This window comes from Pogona vitticeps, chromosome 1, assembly GCF_051106095.1.
Source record: "Pogona vitticeps strain Pit_001003342236 chromosome 1, PviZW2.1, whole genome shotgun sequence".
Lineage (NCBI taxonomy): Eukaryota > Metazoa > Chordata > Lepidosauria > Squamata > Agamidae > Pogona > Pogona vitticeps.
The window spans coordinates 56,979,395-56,999,597 of NC_135783.1; the positions used below are offsets into that span (position 1 = coordinate 56,979,395).

Genomic DNA, 20,203 nt, shown 5'->3' on the forward strand with positions numbered 1-20,203 from the left:
ACGTAATTCACAGACACTTTTCAACTGTTGTTCTTAAGTTTTAAGAACAATGTCGGGGCACATGCATATTGCCTGATGATTTTTTCATTGATCAGCTGGGGTGTAGTTTGAAAAGCACATCACCAATGCGGCCTGCGTTTTTTCTAGCTTATCTCTAAGAACTAAGCCTGGCACAGCCATTTGACATGAATTCTTGGAACTCCCATTTATGTAATTTTTCTGTACTGTCCACAAGCCATCAGAGCATGGCCTGAGGAAGTGCCTGCTCCTGTATATATATAAACATTGTTCCTCTTGTTAATTGACTGGCTGCTGGTCATCTTATTCACCTAATGGGCTAGAATATTTACTTGTTACAACTGAAGTAGCCACTGGCCATGCTGGCTGCAGAATTCTGGGAAATACAGCTGAGATGCTAAGAAATCCCATCAAGGGTTCATTTATGGCCTAGACAGTTTTTTTCACTGGCACAGTGAATCCTGTCCAGGATTCTTAAGCCCCCTTGATAGAGTTCACATCTAGCAAGAGAGAGAAACAAGGGTGGGTTTGTTTGTTTTTCTCACAGATGGTTGCATAGTTTACGCTTAATGTGTCCAGCATTTTTCCGCCTTCTGAAAAGCTAAGCAAATGCTCAAATTGTGCACATGTGCAGAAATAAGGTTTACAAATGTGCAAATTCTTTTCAAATATAGCCCCTAAGCCATGGCAGGTGGTGCTAAACAGGGTAGGTTCAGGGGAGTTCCAGGGTGGGTACCTAGAGGGTCCAAGGCATCCCTCCTCTCAGAATTGAATTTACAGAAAATAGTGGAAACAGAAAATGGAACCTCCCCCTGAGAAAATTACAGATCGGTGGCTAGACTGGAAAACCTCTTTTCAGATGTCACTGTTGCAAAAATTCATGCAGGTAAATTATTATATTGACCAGATGGAAGACGTGATTGGAGGCTCTAGGGGAGGGAAGGTAGCAGAGGTTAAATTACACCAAAAAGAGATCTCAGAACCGGTTGTATTGATGAAGATATCAGATAATATACAAGGGATGGAGGACCACCCAGTAAGAGATGTAGCGATAACAGATAAGGAAACTGAGGTTGAAAAGCAAACTTTGAATGATATTGTTTCCCCTTTTAAAATATGGAAGAAAAAAGAGTCGCAGAAACAAAACAAGCACAGGGAGGAAAGGGGAGGGGAGAGCAGGATTTATATTATTTTGGGTCTGCTGAGTGTATTCTCAAGAAAAAAGGAGGGTGAAAGAGGGGATATATTTCACAATTGGCCTTGGTGTTCTGATGCTGTGGGAATAACATAGATTTAAGCTGTATTACACGTATAAATTGAAAGCTAAAGAGGTTAATACATAGACAAAATAGTCAAAAGAAGAAGAAGAAAAAGAAGAAGAAAGATGAACCTTTATTGGAACATGAATAGATTAGATGTTTACATACTTGATATGTAAGATTGAATGATTATGCATTTGATGTTTTCTTATTCTCAAAACCCTTTTTCCATTCCCCCCCACTGCCCTTTGCCTTTTGTATTCTTTCCCCATTACCCAATAGTTTTGAAAATAAAATTAAAAAATTAAAAAAAAAGAACTGAATTTACAGAGGTTTGGCTGAGGGAAGGAAAAACAGGGAGACCCCAGGGGATGCTGAACACTAGAGACCCGGGTAGAGGGCAGCCCTGAGTACTCCGGGTGGATGGCCGAGAGGGTGCTGGACAGTTCAACAGCACCCTCTCGGGGTAGGAACTCCCGGGGCGAAGGTCTGGACCAGTTGGTCAAGAATTATGAGGGTTCCAGACCTCTTAGCACTATGACTGCCCCCCCTTTTAAAAAGGGTAGTTGAAAAATTTAAATAGTTAATAAAGTTGTGGCCCTAGGTTTAATTCATATTCCTTGTCCCGTCTCGTTATTTTGGGTTCGGCGGGCAAAGAGTGAATACCATTGGGGACTCCAGATATATGAGGAAATATTTCTGCATTTGTCATAACAGGTGTCAATGGCAATCATTCCTTTAGGTGACATAAAGAAAAAAGCAAGGATCTTCAAACTTTTCACAGTGAAGGCCACATAATATATTTTCCATATTTTTGAGGCTGAAGGAACGTGAATGTGTGTGCGCTTGCACTTGCGTGCCCATGGGCCTGCACTCCCATATGCCCGCAACCCACCCACATGCATGCACTCTTGCCTGCATGCCTTCCCGCATGCACACCCACATGCATGCACGCACTCCCACCCACTCAGCTACTTGCACGCGCTCCTGCCCACCTGCATTCACACATGCACGCACGGGCAAGATAAAAAGGCAATGTGGGCTGGATGTGGCCCGCGGGTTGTACTTTGGATACCCCTGATAAAGAGAAACAGTATCTTCAAGACACTTTTAAAGGATGGTTCCAGCCAATCAGTTGCAGAATCCTTCTTTTTCATCTTCCTAGTCCTATTCTGGGTTCAGTTTCTTAGTCCCTAGAGTGTGATAGAACCTTTAGTTCTTGTTATTTATGTAAACATTCATAGATTATTCTTATCCGTTTCTTTGTCCTGCTAAAGACAAAGCTTATAACTCTTTAAAAGTGCATGTCTCTATTTGTGTCATTTATTTTGTATTTATTTATTTCTCACAGGAGGTTACACAAATAAATTAACAAATCTTTTGAGCTTTCTTCCATTTCTCAAATCATGTTTATTATCCATATTTGACTTGCCTCATTTTATCCTTGGTGAATACCCGTTGATAGCATGCTATGCCCATTCTATCCTAATTATCCTGTTTTCCATTGCTGAACAAAATGTTTAGTTCTTGCACCAGCCCAATGAGCTTTAGGGCTGCCAAGGGGATGTTTTTCTACTGGGAATGTAGTTTGTAAAGTAATAAGCTTGTTTATGATCTTGGCAGGAGAGCACATGGATGACTCACTGATGCCTGGTTTTGTACATGGCCTGTATGCTATATGTTAAAATCTATGTTCTGTCTTGTCTTCATATGGTGTATCTAGACAGTTTAAATATTTTCCTTACTCTGTATACCTGTGAATGGGTTCAGGTCTGACTCCCTCTTCACTGTTCTTTCCCACTCCCACAGACAACACACTTTCTGCATTTAGACCATCAACTTTATTTACCATGGGGGGTTGTTTCTCCACCACTACCTCAAACAGTTCATCAAAAGCAGCCAATGGGCTCAGCTTCTTTACAACATCCACATCATTTAACAAGGTAACTTCCTCCATCAAGGGTGGCACCCATCAATCATCTCCTGATCACACCAGGGATGAAGGTGTGGATATTGGCATATACATCGTCCCCCACAATGTGTGGATGGTGTTCCCATCCCTTAGCCTCCACCTGTTCTTTGGGGATAATACCCCATTTCCTTTTCCTTTCAGTCCATCCCATCCTCCCATGATCGGTCACTCTCCATGGCAATAAATTATTTTGAACCCAAGACTTAGCTTCTCTTTCCAACCTTCTTCTTTCTCTCTCCTCTCTTTCTCGCCTATATGAATGTTTCTTCAGCTCTCTGCTTTCTTGTTTGGGAGGGTGGATGTGACCTATTGGCCAGTCGATGGTTCTTCTAATATCACCTATTCTTTCTCTTCTTCTAGTTTTTCTATCATCTTCCTTCTCCTCTACTGCCTCTTTCCTCCTTTTCCGAAGCCTCTTTGTCTCCTCCTGTGCATTTCCTTCTTGGGCTTTTTAATATTTGTGTCCTCCTCCCTTTATCTCCCAGTACTTTGTCTGGATGTCGCTCTTTCACTTCTCTTTGGGACTGGCAGCATGAGGAAGGGAATCTGTCTCCCAGTCATAGGTTCTCATAGCTACTGGTGAGCTGCTGGTCTCATATCCCTCAGTGCTAAGAGAAGAGAACGGCTTGCCATCCATCTCACAACGCCTTGTGTGAATTCCCAATGAAATTGGTAAATTTTATGCTGAACATAGCAACTTGTTTAAAATAATGTTACAACTCTAGATTCAAAAAAAATAGGTAATTTTTCTAGTTATTATTACAATTTTAGAAAAACATCTCTTGCCCAGTTGCTACTAATGAAAAGTTCATTCTCTCTTTCCCCAGTCCTTTTCAGGAGAAGAGGCTGGCATTATTTAAGATGTTTCTGTGGTGATTTTTTTTTTAGTTTTCTTTACAAATTTGACACCAGCTTGTAACTGTGAATATATTAATTGCAGTGTTCTGAATACTTCTTAGTGCAATGCAAGATATTTTTCAATTTTCAATTAAAATATTTCTAAATTCTTAGCAGATGCATATCTGAATTAAATTACTAATGCATCCATAGTTTCATGCTGGATATTTCTATAAGTAAGATTTCACCATATGTGTGAAATATATACCTTATCACTAAAGATGCGGGTATTCAAATACAAATACCCCCACACAGGTGGACGTAAGGAGGGTCCAGCCCCCTGGGGTTGGACTGTCCACTCACCTTCCACTGTTGCTGTGGTCTCTGAGCTCCCTTCCTATCGCTCTGGAGCTCGCAGTCTGTGAGCCACTCCTGGCAGGAGGCGGGAGCACGGGCCTCGCTGCCAGGTTGAAGAGTGGGCCTCACAGACCATGAGCTCCAGAGCAATAGGAAGGGAGTGCAGATCCCACAGCAACAGTGGAAGGTGAGTGGAACCCTCATCATGTCCACCTGTGCAGGGTTATTCATATACAAATACAAATCCCCCAATCTCTACTTATCACTATCATGTTTGCATTACAGTAAAACAAAATACCACCCCTTGTTTCATAAACAGTATACGTTTTCTATAATATTGGAGGGGGCTGGCACATTACTGCTGAGTTAAGTCTCAATCTGGATATTTTCTTCTGGTGGCCAGAAAAGCTGGTTGGTAGAAGAGAAAAGTCAATTGATCTGAGTCCTTCCTTCTACTCTCTCAAAGGCAATATGTGATGTGTTCATCCGCAAGGAATAATTATGATATCCCAAATTTGACTGCCTTCTCCCACAGTGATGATTCAAGTTCTCTGACTTCTGATGCAGATTTACATCTGACTGATGAATACACAAGACAAGTGGTTCCCGACTTTTGTTTTCCAGATCTTCTTGGACTGTGCTAGACTTCTTTAGATTTATCCTATCAGATATTTCGAACGTCGTCTCCCAGGAGCTTCAGTTAGCATGGCCAATGGTTATGGCTGCTGGGATTTAAAGTCCAAAAGCACATGGAGGTCAGCTGTTGAGAAGCATTGCACTAAATATCAAATTTAAGAGCGAATCCATTTCCATCAAAAGTCTCTGGTTTCTGGAGCGTTCCTGATGTCAGCAGACATACAACAGGCCCCTATTGCTTCATGAGGCTTCCTTTGCATCCTTCTTCCCAAACCTATTGCAGATAAGGAGGTACTGATGAGGATTCTCACTAGAAATTATGGGGAGTCTGGTTGAACCCTACATGTTGCCATGGGTATGAGAAACAAACCCAACAATGGTGCAGTACTGAAAGTGTGTAGTGGTATTAACAGGAGGGGCTAAAATAATTCAGTATATGATGGACACAGGCCCTGGGATGAAAGGTGGGTCTCATCCTAACCTGGGAATTGTAGCAAGAAATAAGTCAATAATTCCTTCTTTTTTAAAACCATCAATTAATTCTTACTCATAATCTGCAACAGTTTGGGACTGCCTGTTCCGTCAACAGAACATGTTCTCAGAACCATTAACCTAGACTGCCCAGTTTACCTTTGAGTTCCCAAACACTACCAATAGTCTTCACTGGATACTTTAAGTGTGGAAGTGCTTGCTTCTCTTCCATAATTGTTGTGGTTCCGCAACCCATTTTGCGTTCTGCTTCAGTCATATTCTAGAGCTAGATTTCAAAATAATAGTAGAATTGCTTCTGCACAGTGCCAAGCCCAGATTTTTATATGGTTTTTAAAAATTGTTACAAGTCTGGCTGCAGTGGTCTGATTTTTGTACAGAAAAACTTCAGAATCTTCAGCTAGAACAAAACATGGCTATCTGAATACTTTTGAGGGCGTGGTCATTGGACTAAGTGACACCTATATTGTGCTATTTGCCCTGGTTCCAAGTGTCCAAGCCCAAATAAAATGCTGTTTCAAAGCTTCTTCCAAATAATTTGGTTTGGAGCCATATTACTTGGAAAATCTCCACTCATACTAGGCTGCCCACACTTTGATGTCAGATGAAACCCCTTCACATGCTGGTTAGGAAGAAGACAATCACATTGGCAAGCAGCACGGCCTTTGGACACATTGGCAGCAGGGAAGCAGAAAGCAGATGTGAGCATGGAAAGAACTGGATTTGAACAGGCTGGGTAATGACATGGATATCTATGACCCATAGATGTCCCCCCCCCTTCCAGTATAATTAAAATGGGTTGACAGCAATTTAAAAAGTCAAGAAAATTGAAGATTTCAGATCTCTCATGGAACTGCTGCCCTAAGGCCCTATGCAGCCCATAGAGTCTTCAGCACCGACCCTGTGGTTTTCCTTTGTCCTCAGCAACATGCACTTTCTGTGTGGCAACTTTGGTTCAGAAAATATTAATTGATACACAAGAGGCAACCAGGAAATAGCTGTATTTAATCCACATTCTTTGAACTCTTTGATTGCTGATTGAAGGCTGTTATCTAGAAGCTTCTTTCTCTGTTCCTTGCCTTCCACATCTGTTATCATCCCCTCCCTGAATTTTCCTTTCTGATGCATTTGATTTCTGACTTTTTTTGTATGGCTATGTGTGAATTATATATTTTCCTGTGGATCTGGGTTCTTGCTACACCCTATGCTTAACGGTTGGGGGAAAGGGTAATATAAGGCAGATAGGAATAAATTTTGCATAACGGTTGGCGTCATTCCACTACATTTCAACAAAGGGAAAAGAAAGCTCCCATTGGAGTGAATGGGAGCTGATTATCAAGCTTAATGATTTGTGTGTGCATGAATCAGTGGGGATTTGGAGCCAGCTCCTCCATAAGTTCCATTGATTCAAATGGACATACTATGTGAAATGGACTTACTATGTGTAAGTAGCAACTTTTTAAAGATTAGGCATCCTTCAGTCTCGAGAGACTTTGGTAACATGCTCTGAATAGAGGACTTGGAACAACATCTAGTGTGGCTGAGAAGGCCAATTCGAGAGTGACAATCCCTTCACATTGAAGACAAATGCAACCTGTCCCCTGTCCAGCTCCCTAATTTTGCTGCTTTTGTGACTGCCTCTTTGCCTTGGCCTGCTGGACAAGGGTCTCTTCAAATTGGGAAAGGCCATGATGCACTGCCTGCCTCCAGGCTGAACGCTCAGATGTCAGGGTTTCCCATCTGTTTTGGAATCTGACCGTCAGCCATTCTCACATGGCAACTAGTAGCAACTAGAGCAGGCCTATTTATTTCAATGAGGGTGTTGATTCAACAAATCCGCAATGATTTAATGGGCCTACTTTAGTGCAAGTTAGTATACAAAGCAATAGGATTTTGGCCACTGTGTAAAACTGGGTCTGTGTGCTATGTGTGGGTGCATGTGTGTCTAGATGTGAATATATGCGTGTTCTGTACATGAATATGTATGAAAGGAATGTGTGCATTTTGTGTGCATAAGTGTGTGTGTGTTGTGTGTATGTGAGTGTCTAGGTAAGGGTCTAATATCACTTCAAACATCCTTGAAATGTAAACTCCCAAAGAATAACAAGGAAATGCAGCCTAGGAAATATACAATCAAGTCTGAACTCAGAAAAGTCCAGTGTCAATATTAAAGAATCATACTTTATTTTAAAAGTAACATCTATTTCATTAGGTCACACACATAACTCACACCTCCCAAGCATACTGCTACTTACCCACATGCTTTTTTCCCTTTATTTTCTTTACAAATGCCCACCCAGAAGGTTTACTACTGCAGCCTATAAATTTCTGCAGGCAGGGTGCTTCCTAGCATGTATATAATAACTGTATACCCAAGAACATGTTTCTCTTCAGTATGATTAAGGAGGTCTCGCTCCTGAAAGGCAGTTGCAAAATGGCAGTTTCTTTGTATAGGCAGTTGTTGCTGTTGTTTAGTCATTAAATCATGTCCAACTGTTCATGACCCTATGGACCAGAGCACACCAGGCCCTCCTGTCTTCCACTACCTCCCAGAGATGGGTCAAATTCATGTTGGTAGCTTCGATGACACTGTCCAGCCATCTCGTTCTCTGTCATCCCCTTTTCCTCTTGCCTTCACACTTCACACAATGTAAACATATTACCTTTCCCCTTTTCCTCACCAGGAACATGCTATAACAATTAAAACATAAATTTCACAGTGCCAACTGTTTTATTCTGCTGTTTTGGGGATTTAAGGTCTCAGTTGAGGGGAGAAAATTATTTAGGCCCACAAAGCATAATACTGTAATATGATTGTTTCCTTCCCAGTCTGCAAAAAACATTTCTCAGCTAAGCTAGTTGGTATTTGGTGGCATTTAAAAATGACTAGCTTACATAACCACCTTCTCAGATCTCAGAGAGTAAAGATGAAACACCATATATTTTCATTAGAGAAAAAACAGCATCTTAAGTTAAGCACTCAGTAAGCCTATATGGTGTGTAGATGTTAGACTAGCTACATTTAAAGACAGAACCTGGCTTTAGTGCCATACATTAGTGGAGCTAGAAATTTGCTCCACCTGTATTTTCAAACAATCTAGAGTAAAACATTTAAGCACTTATTCTATCTTCAAAATAAAAAGAAAATTCACATTTACACAGCACTGGTCCTATGTAAGTCTGTACGAAATGTATATAACAGAAGAGTATATAAGCCTTTTGCTGGCAGTTAACCTTTGTACATAAGAAGAGGGAGTGTGGATGGGCAGGATTAATCTCTTTTCACCTGCACCACTTCTTCATCACCTTTCGCATGTGGAAGTTGCATATGTGCTGTGAAGAAGGGCTTCTTAAGCATGACCACAGACAGTGAAGGATAGGAACCTTCAAAATGAAGGTACCAAGCCCTGTTGAGATTGTCCATGGATAGAGCAAAGTCTACACTGAAGACATTTGACTTACACATGTGAAGGGGGATAAATACTATAGATGTGGAAAAAAATTGTGCTGACACTGAAATTTTTCTCAGATCTGGCTATCTCAGCATGATGAGATTAGAATACGGATATTCATCAATTCTCTTGAAACAGACCAGTTCCAGCATGAGATTGGGATGACAAAGTGGTGGCGGCGGGATTCCTCATTGTTGCTGTTGCTCTTCTTCCTCCTCTTGTTCACTTGCTCTGGTGAATTCCATGACTGGAATATGGCAATTGAAGGGTGTAAACTGTTCAAAAAGAACAGAAAGGCAGGTGAAGTCACACAATATTTAAACCCTAAAGGCAGGAAATATAGAAATACTAATTATAAATCAATCAAATAACACACTAAACAAAAACAACACCAAAAGCACATTCAAAACAGTAAAGGACAAAAATCCATTTATTTATCCCACTCAAGCAGCCAGTCACTGAGGAAAAGCTTGTCTGAAGAGAAAGGGCTTTGCCTGCTTGTGGAAGGACAACAAAGATGGGGCCATCCTGGCCTCCTACAGGAGGGAGTTCCAAAGTTTGGGAGGAGCAACAGAGAAGGTTCTCTCCCATTTCCCCACCAAACACACGTTTGAAGGTGGCGGGATAGAAAAAAAGGCCTGCCCTGATTATCTTGACCCCGGGCAGGGGGGCAGGTTCATAATGGGAGATACGGTCCTTGAAATAGCTTGGACCCAAGCCATTTAGGGCTTTATGGGTTAAAACCAGCATTTTGAATTGTGCACAGAAATGGATTGGCAACCAGTGGGGCTGCTTGTGAAAGGGGATAAATACTAGGGGTTATGTGATTCCTGTAACCAGCCCCAATTAGCAATCTGGCAACTGTATTGTGGACCTGCTGAAGTCTCTAGGCATTTTCTATAGGCAGCCTCACCCAGAGCACATTAGAGTAATCCAGCTGGGATGTAATTAAGGAGGTGTCACCATGGCTAGAATAGAGGTCTCCATGAATGAGTGCAGCTGGTGCAGTAGTTTTAATTGTGCAAAGGCATTCCTGGCCACTGCTGAAACATGGGTATCTAGGCTCAGAGACCTGGTACAGTGGACCCTCTACTTAAGGAATTAATCCGTATTGGAATGGTGGCTGCAAGTCGAAAAGTCTGTAAGTCGAATCTCCATTGACCTACAATGCACTGAAAACCGATTAATCCCATAACCAGTGGTTTTTATTCTATTTTTATTCCATTTTGGTTTTTTTCTGGTCTGTAAGTCGATTCTCTGGCTGCAAGTCGAATCTAAATTTTGCAGCCAGAGAAGTCTGTAACTCGAAAAGTCTGTAAGTCGAGCCGTCTGTAAGTCGAGGGTCCACTGTACCTGAGTTGATCCATTATAATAAAATAGAGATACTGTAGTTCTGAGGAGTGCTGCTTTATTACACAGCTTGTAGCAAAAATCTGAAAATTTAGGATGGGACAAATAAATATAGCTGTATATTCTGTGAGGTTAAAAACAGCACATTTCAGAGTTTTGGTATGCAAAGCAATTTCCTGGTAGCTTTTTCCTTGTCAGTGTAACACTGAAATAAGAACTACAGCCTATGATTATCAGTATGCTGCTTATTTCAGCTACAGCGATGCAATAGCAATGTCAGTGGGGTCATTTCATCGATGAGATGTCAAGAGAAAGCGACACGTATTTTCATTTAGACCATCTTCTGCATGAAGACATAAGAGGTAAATATTGTATTAGAAATTAATTGAGCCTTTTGGAACACAGGCAGGGGGGAAAGCTACACCCCAACAACTATGGCTGATTAATATTAATGATGATACATTGAGTAAGTGATGGTTACTTCATTGTCGCTCATTTTAAACAAAGCCTAAATTGCCTAATTAAACATTTATAGGCTCTTGCTTAAATGCCAATTGGCCACAAATTGCTGTTGCTCCATCAGTTATCACTATGACTACCACAAAAGCTAAAATGAACTACCAAAATACATAAAGTAGCTCTTGAAGGCTGGTTCTGGCAGGAAGTCAGATCATCTCCTGTGCAAATGTATCTCTTCTATAAATAATATTTGGCTCAATTACATCAGTGAACCTATCCAAAAATTAGCAGATCACCCAGGAAGCAAAGTGCAGGGTTTAAATCCCCAACAGAATGTCTCATTAGAACCAATAAGCTACTGGGCCTTCAGAGCTAAGTGATGGTTTGGAATTTCTCAAGACCTGGAGCCCAACTTGAAACTATTTTGATTCCCATTATTTTGGGAACCTCAGTGAGATACAATGGGTCAGATCCAGTTGTAAGTTCCAGCTAGAATAAACTTACACTATGACTACATTGGCAAGCTGGATGGAGCAATTCAGCCTTCTTGTGGCTTGATTCACAACCTATTTTATGATTCCATTCATAGCCCAAAGCATATTAACAGCAATTATGCTGGAAAAAAATACTTAGAGATACTAATCTCAGGAATCTGTGTATTCATGTGCAGGATTCATAGCAAGTTCCCTCTTTGTACTACACATTTCCTAAAATCATTTTTCTCTTTCATCTCTCTGAGTTGCTCTTGTTTCAGTGAGCATTCTGCTTTTTTGTTGCTCATTTTGAGAGTTTAGATACATGTTAATATTATTTTCTTTAATTATTCTGTTTATCTGTAATTATCTTGGAGCACCAGAGGGGAAAAATGATAAGATGTGGTGTAGATGTAGTTCCAATAATATGCATATTTCCCTTGTGAGCCCCTCCTCAGTATGTCATCATTATTTCCCTCATGCTTAAAGATGCACTGTCTAGTTTTAGACTAAAGGCCTATTTAGACAGTGAGTGGTCTGGTTCACACTTAAAAGGTTCTTATCCAGTGTGATCTGTCTACTTAAGTAGCCCTTCTGTTCACACTGTTTATTCTCCTGTGAGAAGGGTCCACACAGATCTTTGGCTTGCCAGTTTACTCATGAGTAGGGGGAAGATTTCTATCACATTTCACATTTTCTCTGCAATGTGCATTTGAACCTATCAGTATAAACATGAGTATAGATTGCTCATAAACATGTTCAAACCCATCCAAAAGCTCAAACATAGGTTGCCGGGGGGAAAATATGACATGTCATAAAAATCCTTCCCCTACTTATGAGCAATTTTACCCAGTTTACTTACATGTAAGTCTACCTACTTTACTCACATGTACATAAATTAATCTGCTTTATTCACAAGTAAGGAGTAAAAAACAGCAGAAGTAACCAACAGCAGCAGAGGACAGTAGCAACATGAGAGGGAAATGTTGGGGTGAAGGTTGGGGAAATGGGAGATACAGTAACCCCCCCCCTTTCCCCTTCATTTCTCCTCCATCAGGGTTCCGCTTAGGCTGTGCAGGATTGTGGGGGTGAATCCCATGGAACTGACTAACCACCAGCCCTGTTTCCCACATTTTCCCACACCCACCATTCTGTGGGCCACGGTTAAATAAAGTAATACGCATATTGAAACAGCAATGCATCAGCCTAGCATGGTATTAGAGTTTTGCCACATCAGTTAGGAGAATAGTTTTAAAAGAAAACAAAAATAGAGAACGGGGGCCTGTCTTTCCTTTTAATGTCACAACCCACCTAATACATCACAAGGTAGTGGTGGGAAATAGTAGTTTAGATTGCTCTCATACACCATTTTCCTTGGGAAAAAACATCCCTGAATCCCATAGGAACTGTGTACCATCATGTCTCATATTGAACTGTAGTATTTCAGCTGAAGTATGCATGTTGACAACTCTGTCAACTCACTATCTAGGCACCACACACTCCACCAAGTTTGGGATTTCTTGGTAACTTTTCCCAAACAATACATGGCAGCAAGCCAGTTCTGGAATCTAGGGTAGGATCTTCTAGCGGCAGTAGCAGTAATAGTAGTAGCAGTCATAGAAGAACATGAGGTCTCACAAAAAGTAAATGGAATTGGATACAGTGGTGCTTTGCTTAACGGGCGCCCCGTTTAACGAAGAATCCGCATACCGATGCGGATTTTGCGATCGCAAAAGCGATCGCATTACGATGTTACCTATGGGGAAAAATTGCTTTGCGATTTTTCTCCATAGGCACCATTTTCCCCCAGCTGACCGGTGGGGGCATCAGAAGGACCGCGGGAGAGGGCTCCCCTGCGGTCCTTCTCAAGCTCCCGCCGGTCAGCTGGGGGAAAATGCAGGTGGGAACTTGAGCAGGGAGGCTTCTTCCTCGGAGGAGGCGGCGACGGCCGCTCATCCGAAGGCCGGGCTCACTCCTCCCGGGCCGTGGAGGGGGAAGGGGGAAGAGAAAGAGCGGGGGAAGGGGGAAGAAAAAGACCAGGCACAGCCGGGCGCTTGGCTCCTCCTCCCCCTTCACCTCCTCCTCTTCAAGCCGGCAGCCGGCTAGCTTGTTGCTTCCCAGGCTGTGGAGGGAGAAGGGGGAAGAAAAAGACCCGAGCGCTTGGCTCCTCCTCCCCCTTCACCTCCTCCTCTTCAAGCCGGCAGCCGGCTAGCTTGTTGCTTCCCAGGCTGCGGAGGGAGAAGGGGGAAGAAAAAGACCCAAGCGCTTGGCTCCTCCTCCCCCTTCACCTCCTCCTCTTCACACCTGGAGCCGGCTAGCTTGTTGCTTCCCAGGCTGTGGAGGGAGAAGGGGGAAGAAAAAGACCCGAGCGCTTGGCTCCTCCTCCCCCTTCACCTCCTCCTCTTCAAGCCGGCAGCCGGCTAGCTTGTTGCTTCCCAGGCTGTGGAGGGAGAAGGGGGAAGAAAAAGACCCGAGCGCTTGGCTCCTCCTCCCCCTTCACCTCCTCCTCTTCAAGCCGGCAGCCGGCTAGCTTGTTGCTTCCCGGGCTGTGGAGGGAGAAGGGGGAAGAAAAAGACCCGGCACAGCTGGGCGCTTGGCTCCTCCTCCCCCTTCACCTCCTCCTCTTCAAGCCGGCAACCGGCCGGCTTGTTCCTCCCAGGGCGGCGGTGGCAGTGGCAGGGGAAGGGAAAGGGCCTGGCGCTTGGCTCCCCCTCTCCTGCTTCTGGCTACTTTTGAAATGCTCGCCGGCCAGCTGGGGGGAAATACCACCTGATCGGCGGTTCCAAAATGGCGGCCCACTGTTTTCTGGAGATTCCTCGTTTACCGAGGCGGCGAAAATGGCCGCCCCTATGGAGGATCTTCGCTGAACGGTGAGTTTTTGCCCCATAGGAACGAATTAAACAGGGTTTGATTCGTTCCTATGGGGTTTTTCTTTCCGTTTAGCGATGTTTTCGTACAGCGACGTTAATCCTGGAACGGATTAATGTCGCTATGCGGGGCACCACTGTACTTTTGCATGCTGTACTATCATTTGTCTCTAACCTGAAAGCATTTTTTTATGTGCACAACTGTGTTTATCAAGAATGAAGGGCGATGGGAAAAGAAGAGCTGAACGGTGGTAGCACCTGTTTTTCATGTCAAGACGTGTGTGAAAATAAATCACTTTTAAGTAGTTAGCAGAGTCCTGGAAAGAAAATTTATGCTTTCTCTTCTCCAGATAGCAGTGAAAAGATAAGACACAGCGGAACTTTTGCTCTGAAAGATTTCAACAATATAACTCACGGACAATTTGTTGTCTTTCTCCAGTGAAGGCTTTTATCTTGTAGTTTCAGGAAAATATTTACAGCAGCTATTTACAGCACTCCAGACAGCAGACTGACAGCATTACACACAGAATTTCAAACTCCACCCACAGAAGCGTGGTACCAACTTGGTTACTTTTTATATCCATCTTGCTGATGCAATTTTGCTACCTGAATTCCATCAGATGTACAGTGACTCAGCAGAGTTCCACTGCACACATCATAACTTTTCTTAAAGAGACAATATTCTCTAGTATTTAGACCTATACTCTGACATTTCAAACAAAAATCCTGAATATACATAAAGCAAGAGAAGTGGTGAAAGTGTGATTAGGAAAATAATGGACTGCTCTAAGGACCCAGACTGTTCTATTAGGGGCAAATGCATGGGATTCCATTCTCAGGGAATATTTCTTTTTTCTTTAAAAGGAGAAGTGAGTTTTCAGCCCTTAGGACAGCTGTTCATGGAGGTATGTGAATAACACCTGCTGAAATTTCAGAATTTAATGAAGTGTTAAATAAAAATTCCATTAGTTGTTTGAGGGTGATCTTCAGTGCTCTAACCACTTCTCATGCACAAAAAACCCTTTGAAAATTAAATTGGAGCAATTACACACATCTACTACCTTACATAATTTATACAGGTTGCAGAGTGGAGCTTTTCTTTTACAGGGGTGCAGCATCCACGTACTCCTGGATTTCCAGTCATGTTGGCATATATCAAAATCAGTATGAATCTGTAAATACCTGGTGAATCTGTAAATACCTATGCAAAATTATTATTTCCTCCCACTCTTAGTCTGTTTCATTAGAAACTGACATAAATGGCACTCACCAGTTGCCTCTGCTGAAATGCTGGTTGGGCAGTGAGGAATTCTTTTACATTATGTGGCTTAGTGTCTTTACAGTGTGATGACATGAGTGATCTGGAAGTATTTGCTCAATGAGATGCTGAAGCCTTTTGCTTGTTGTGGCAGGGATGACTAGTTGGGTGGCAGAGATTGTGGAGTTTTCTTTGAAAGACAGTTGTGTTTCAACCCCTCTAAAGAAAATATTTGTAAGATTCCAGCTTAAAACCTTCACTGGATCTCAGCACTCCAGATAATTACAGGCCAGTATCCAGCCTTCCTTCTCTAAATAAGGTCTTAGACCAAACGGTGGCAACAAAACTCTAGCCCTTCTTAAAAGATGACTTGGATCACTTCCAGTCTGGGTTAAAACCTGGTTTTTGGAACAGAAAATGTCTTGTTCATCTTGGTAGATGACCTACATGAGTAACTGGATAGGGGAGTGCATCCTTGTTGGTTCTCCTGAATTTCTGTGTGGCATTCAGGACCATCAACCATTGTAAGCCTTCTGGGCTTTTTTAGCTAATAAAGGACTTGGAGGCACTGGTTTGCAATCATTTCAATCCTGTTTGGCAACAACTATTCACACAAGATGGCACCGCTATTCAGCCTCCTTGCTATTAACTTATGGGGTCCATCAAGAATCAGTTTTGTCCCTCAGTACTAGACGCATTGGGGAAGATCATCTGGAATTTTCAGGTTAGGTCTTGCCAAATATCATGGTGAAACACAGCATCCCTCTCTTGTTCTCTCTAGCTCCAGAGAGCAGAACTCAAAGTAAAGGATTCAAGTTACAAATTGCCTAAATATTGAGAAGAAATTACTGATAATGAGAGCTATTCAGTGGTGCAATGGGTTGCCTTGGAAGACAGTGGACTCTCGTTCATGGGGGGTTTTGAAAAAGGAGTTTGAGGGCCATCTGTCAGAATTGTTTCAGCTCTGAAATTCTTGCTTGACGAGGTCCTTGGGATCTCTCCCAGTTCTAAAAACCTATGATTCTAAGATTCCTTTTCAACTGATGCTAAAGAGGCCATGGAAGTCCTGAAGCAGCATCCAAATGCAGGGAAGGACTGAATATGGGCGAGTACATTGAGGCTGCATCTGGACAAAACAGAAGTTTTAGTGATCAACACCACCTGAGACTAATTGCACCTGTTAGGAATGAGGTTGTACCCTTCCTAAAGTTTGCTATTTTGGGGTGTTCTTGAACCAAGTCTTGTTTCGAAAGAGGGAGGCGACTACTGTTCTAAGAAACATGTTTGCCCACCTTTAGCTGTAGCATCAGTGGTGTCCTTTTCTATGGGAGATGGACAGGCACATAACAAGAGAGGAAGTCCCTTAGATAGCTAGACCTGAAACAATTTATGGCTTTAAATGCTAAAGACAACACCTTGAATTAGAACTGGTAAGAAATTGGCAGGGATATTCAGTGTGGTGTAGTGGATAGGGTGATGGACTCGGACTTAAGCCATGGAAATCCACCTTCTTTCCCCCCTTTTCTTCTTCTTCTTAAATAATCTTCACAGTAAAGATGGCCACAAAACAAACCACAGAGCAAAAAAACCCTCTATGAATTGGGCCATTTTGTGGTTCATTTTGGACCACCTTGGGGAAATGTACCAGCCTGGAACGAAATGAAACGCTGAACTATTATTGACTTTGGTGATTTGTACATGGGCTGTAATTGGACATCCCATCTTCACCAAACTTGGACTAACTCTTAAGCTAACACTCTTCCCTAACTCCATTAAGTTTGGGACATCTGAGTTATAGCTCCCCAAAGCAGGTCCTCCCAGGAAAGTGCTCTTTAACAGCTGGCTAAAGAGCACTTTCGGTGGGGGGACCTGCTTTGGGGGGTCTAACTTGGATGCCCAAAATCCAGTCTTCACCAAACATGGAGAGGGTGGGGAGGAGAGTCATCTGAAGACTCTCTGTGAGTTTTTCATCTCTAACTCACGCAGGGACATTCTACTGCTCCTGAAAAAACCCAAATCACACAAACCACAAAACAGTTTATTTCTTTGGAAAGTTTGTGAAAGTTTGTGGTTTGTAGCAACAAACCATGAACCATTATGGACTGCCATTTTCCCATGTTGTGTCCATCTCTACTCCAGAGGAATCATTTGTTTCCAGTATTTATAAGCTCAGCACTGGCCAGTACTCTGCCATAAATCTCAAACATTTTTCCATTTCATTTACAAGTAGGTAGAAGTATATGGGAGAGAGGTGGCACTTGAATGGCATGTGAGAAAGCCAGCATGACAGCCATTTTGTTTGCTCACAGCATATGTTGCCTGCCCAAATAAGAGGCATAAGGTTGTCACAAAATTAAAATGTACAGATGCAACATCAGTTCAGAGGAGTAGCAGAATCACACAAAGCCTCTGGGACACAGAAGCCCTCAGTGACTTTGTGACGTCAACTCAGTAATGTGCTTATAATAACGCCTGGAGAAGCAGGAACAAGAGAGGGAGGAAAATCAAGGCAGGGGAAATGAAACCAGCAAAATGAACTTCGATTTCCTCTTTCAAGAGGCAGAAGGGGAGATTTGGAACTTGATCCTTTTCTCATTAAGGAAGACAGCAACCCTGTAGTTTTCAGTACAAACAGCCTGATGGCTCTTGGCATGAGGGGGAGGGGATTTGGCTTTTGTGTCAAGTGTGGATATCAAAGTCTTCCCCCAATAATTAAACCCTAGCTATAAATCCCTCTCAACCCTCCATTCTATTTGAATCAGACTGACAGTTTGGCTAAAAGTAAGGTACAGGGAAATCAATGTTCCTGTGTTTCAAAATAAGATGAGGTACACAAGAATGTCAAATATTTCTTACACTGGCTACATGCTGTACAATCAGGAATAACATTCGTAACAATGTTCAGGTCTGCTTTGTATATTCATTTAGCCCACTTTTTTCTTCTTAGCTCCCCATACCTCTTAAAGTAGTTATGAGTTTTGTTCATGCTCTTAACTCCTGCTGCTCTCTCTGATGTCTCTGCCACTCTCAAAAGCAACACACATATGCACACACCCTTCACATATGTGGCTTCCTATAACACTCCCCATTTTCTGATTGTAAATCATCATTGTTATCTTCAGACTGCAAGGGAACACTATCAGTCATCAAGTCCAGCCCCTGTCAAGGAGGCATAGTGGGAATTGAACTCCCAACCTTTGACTTTGCAGCCAAATGCCTAAACCACTGAGCCAAGCAGCAGTTTGCCCAGCTCCTACTGAGGGAGACAGAGGCAAAAGGCATCGGTAATAGTATATAACAGAACCCACTTGTTGTTCAAAGTAATGAAGAAGATCGACCTGGACTGAAATGAATTTAGTTCGGTTTGGAATTCTTGAGAAAAATATCTATGCCACAAATCTTAAGGATTTGTTACAAGCCAAAGTACACTGTGTCTCAGAAGTCCAGATGTCTGTGAGGCTTGTGGTGAATGCTGGAAGAATAAAACACATGCAAAGTCATGAGAACATTTTTGAAAGAGGTATCAATTGAGTTAGTTATATGGACAGTTTTTTATTAGGGGCAGAGAAAAACATGCAGCGTCACAGCAACAGTGGGAGTATTTGCCAGATCAGTGGTTCTCAACCTTGGGTAACCCAGGGGTTGTTGATGTCCAGCTCCCAGAACTCCCACCCCATGGCCAGCACAGTTAGTGGTGAAAGCTTCTGGGAGTTTCAATCCAAGAATAGCTGGGTTACCCAAGATTGAGAACCATTGTGCCAGATGGATGGAAGTAGGCTGACTTCCTTTTCTGCTGCAGCCAGCCATAGACCACCTGCCAGTTTTGATATATTGATAACTCTTAGGGACAGTAGGTCAGCTACATTTAATATCCAGCTGTTCTGACATGGGGATTGCCATATCTGTGTGTTCCTTACCCCCTAACCAGAATATACTAGCTGTCTGGGATCTTTTTGTCTACCTACAGAGATAAAGAAGGACAATAGGTCCTGCATTGGCCTCAGATTGTTTCTACACATTTTCAGCCTCCATGTTTGGATGCTACTATTAACTCAGATCTCGATGCTGCAACATCTGGGCAGGATGATTGTGACACGTTCTGTTCAAAGGCCAGCTGCGAATCCTAGTAAAGCATTAAGCTGTGGTTGTGGCACAGAAATTAGAATTATCACATCTTTTTTCGGTCAGGCTTTTTCATCATTTACAATTACATGACAGTTGAGTAAAACATGCTCTATGATGGAATAGCCATTCCAGATGGGAAGTGCAAATGGGAGAGATTTAAGGATGTGTAGTATCCTGCAACCTATTCTGTGTCCACATAAAGGCACATAGATTGGCACTCATCTTCGGCGATGCTGTAGACAGATTCTTTTCTGGGTGTGAGGCAGTATTTGTGAGCTTCCAAATCTCTCTGTGTATGCAGGGTGAGTGGGTGGAAATAATTTCCATTAATGGGGAAAAGCAAAAGGCTATATCTTTGCTGGGGACCTATGCAGGACTATCAGAATTATTTATGGTAGGATTATTTGCTAACCTCTATCTCAGGAAGCACAAGCAAAGTGAAGCAGCAGACAGATAAAGACAAAACTTTGGCTGTTTTTAGATGTTAAGGTCTGTGGAGAAAAAGACAGACCCTAGCATTTGCAAATGAATCTCTCAAAATTCATATAGGAATGCAAGTATGTGGTAGCTAAATATGTTTTTAAAAATAGAGGTGGGAAGAAAAAGAATACGAAGAGCAGCAGCTACAACCTGGTTACCATATTGAAAGAC

General features: G+C 42.4%; 1 long non-coding RNA gene across 1 annotated transcript; it reads right to left on the reverse strand.

Moving 5' to 3' along the window:
- Positions 1 to 7,724: 7,724 nt before the first annotated feature.
- Positions 7,725 to 14,700, reverse strand: LOC110076388 (uncharacterized). The gene is made up of 2 exons (XR_012086921.2): positions 14,585 to 14,700; positions 7,725 to 9,295 (listed from the first exon to the last, which is right to left on the reverse strand). It is a non-coding gene; the product is annotated as an uncharacterized LOC110076388 (long non-coding RNA).
- Between the last annotated feature and the right edge of the window lie 5,503 nt (positions 14,701 to 20,203).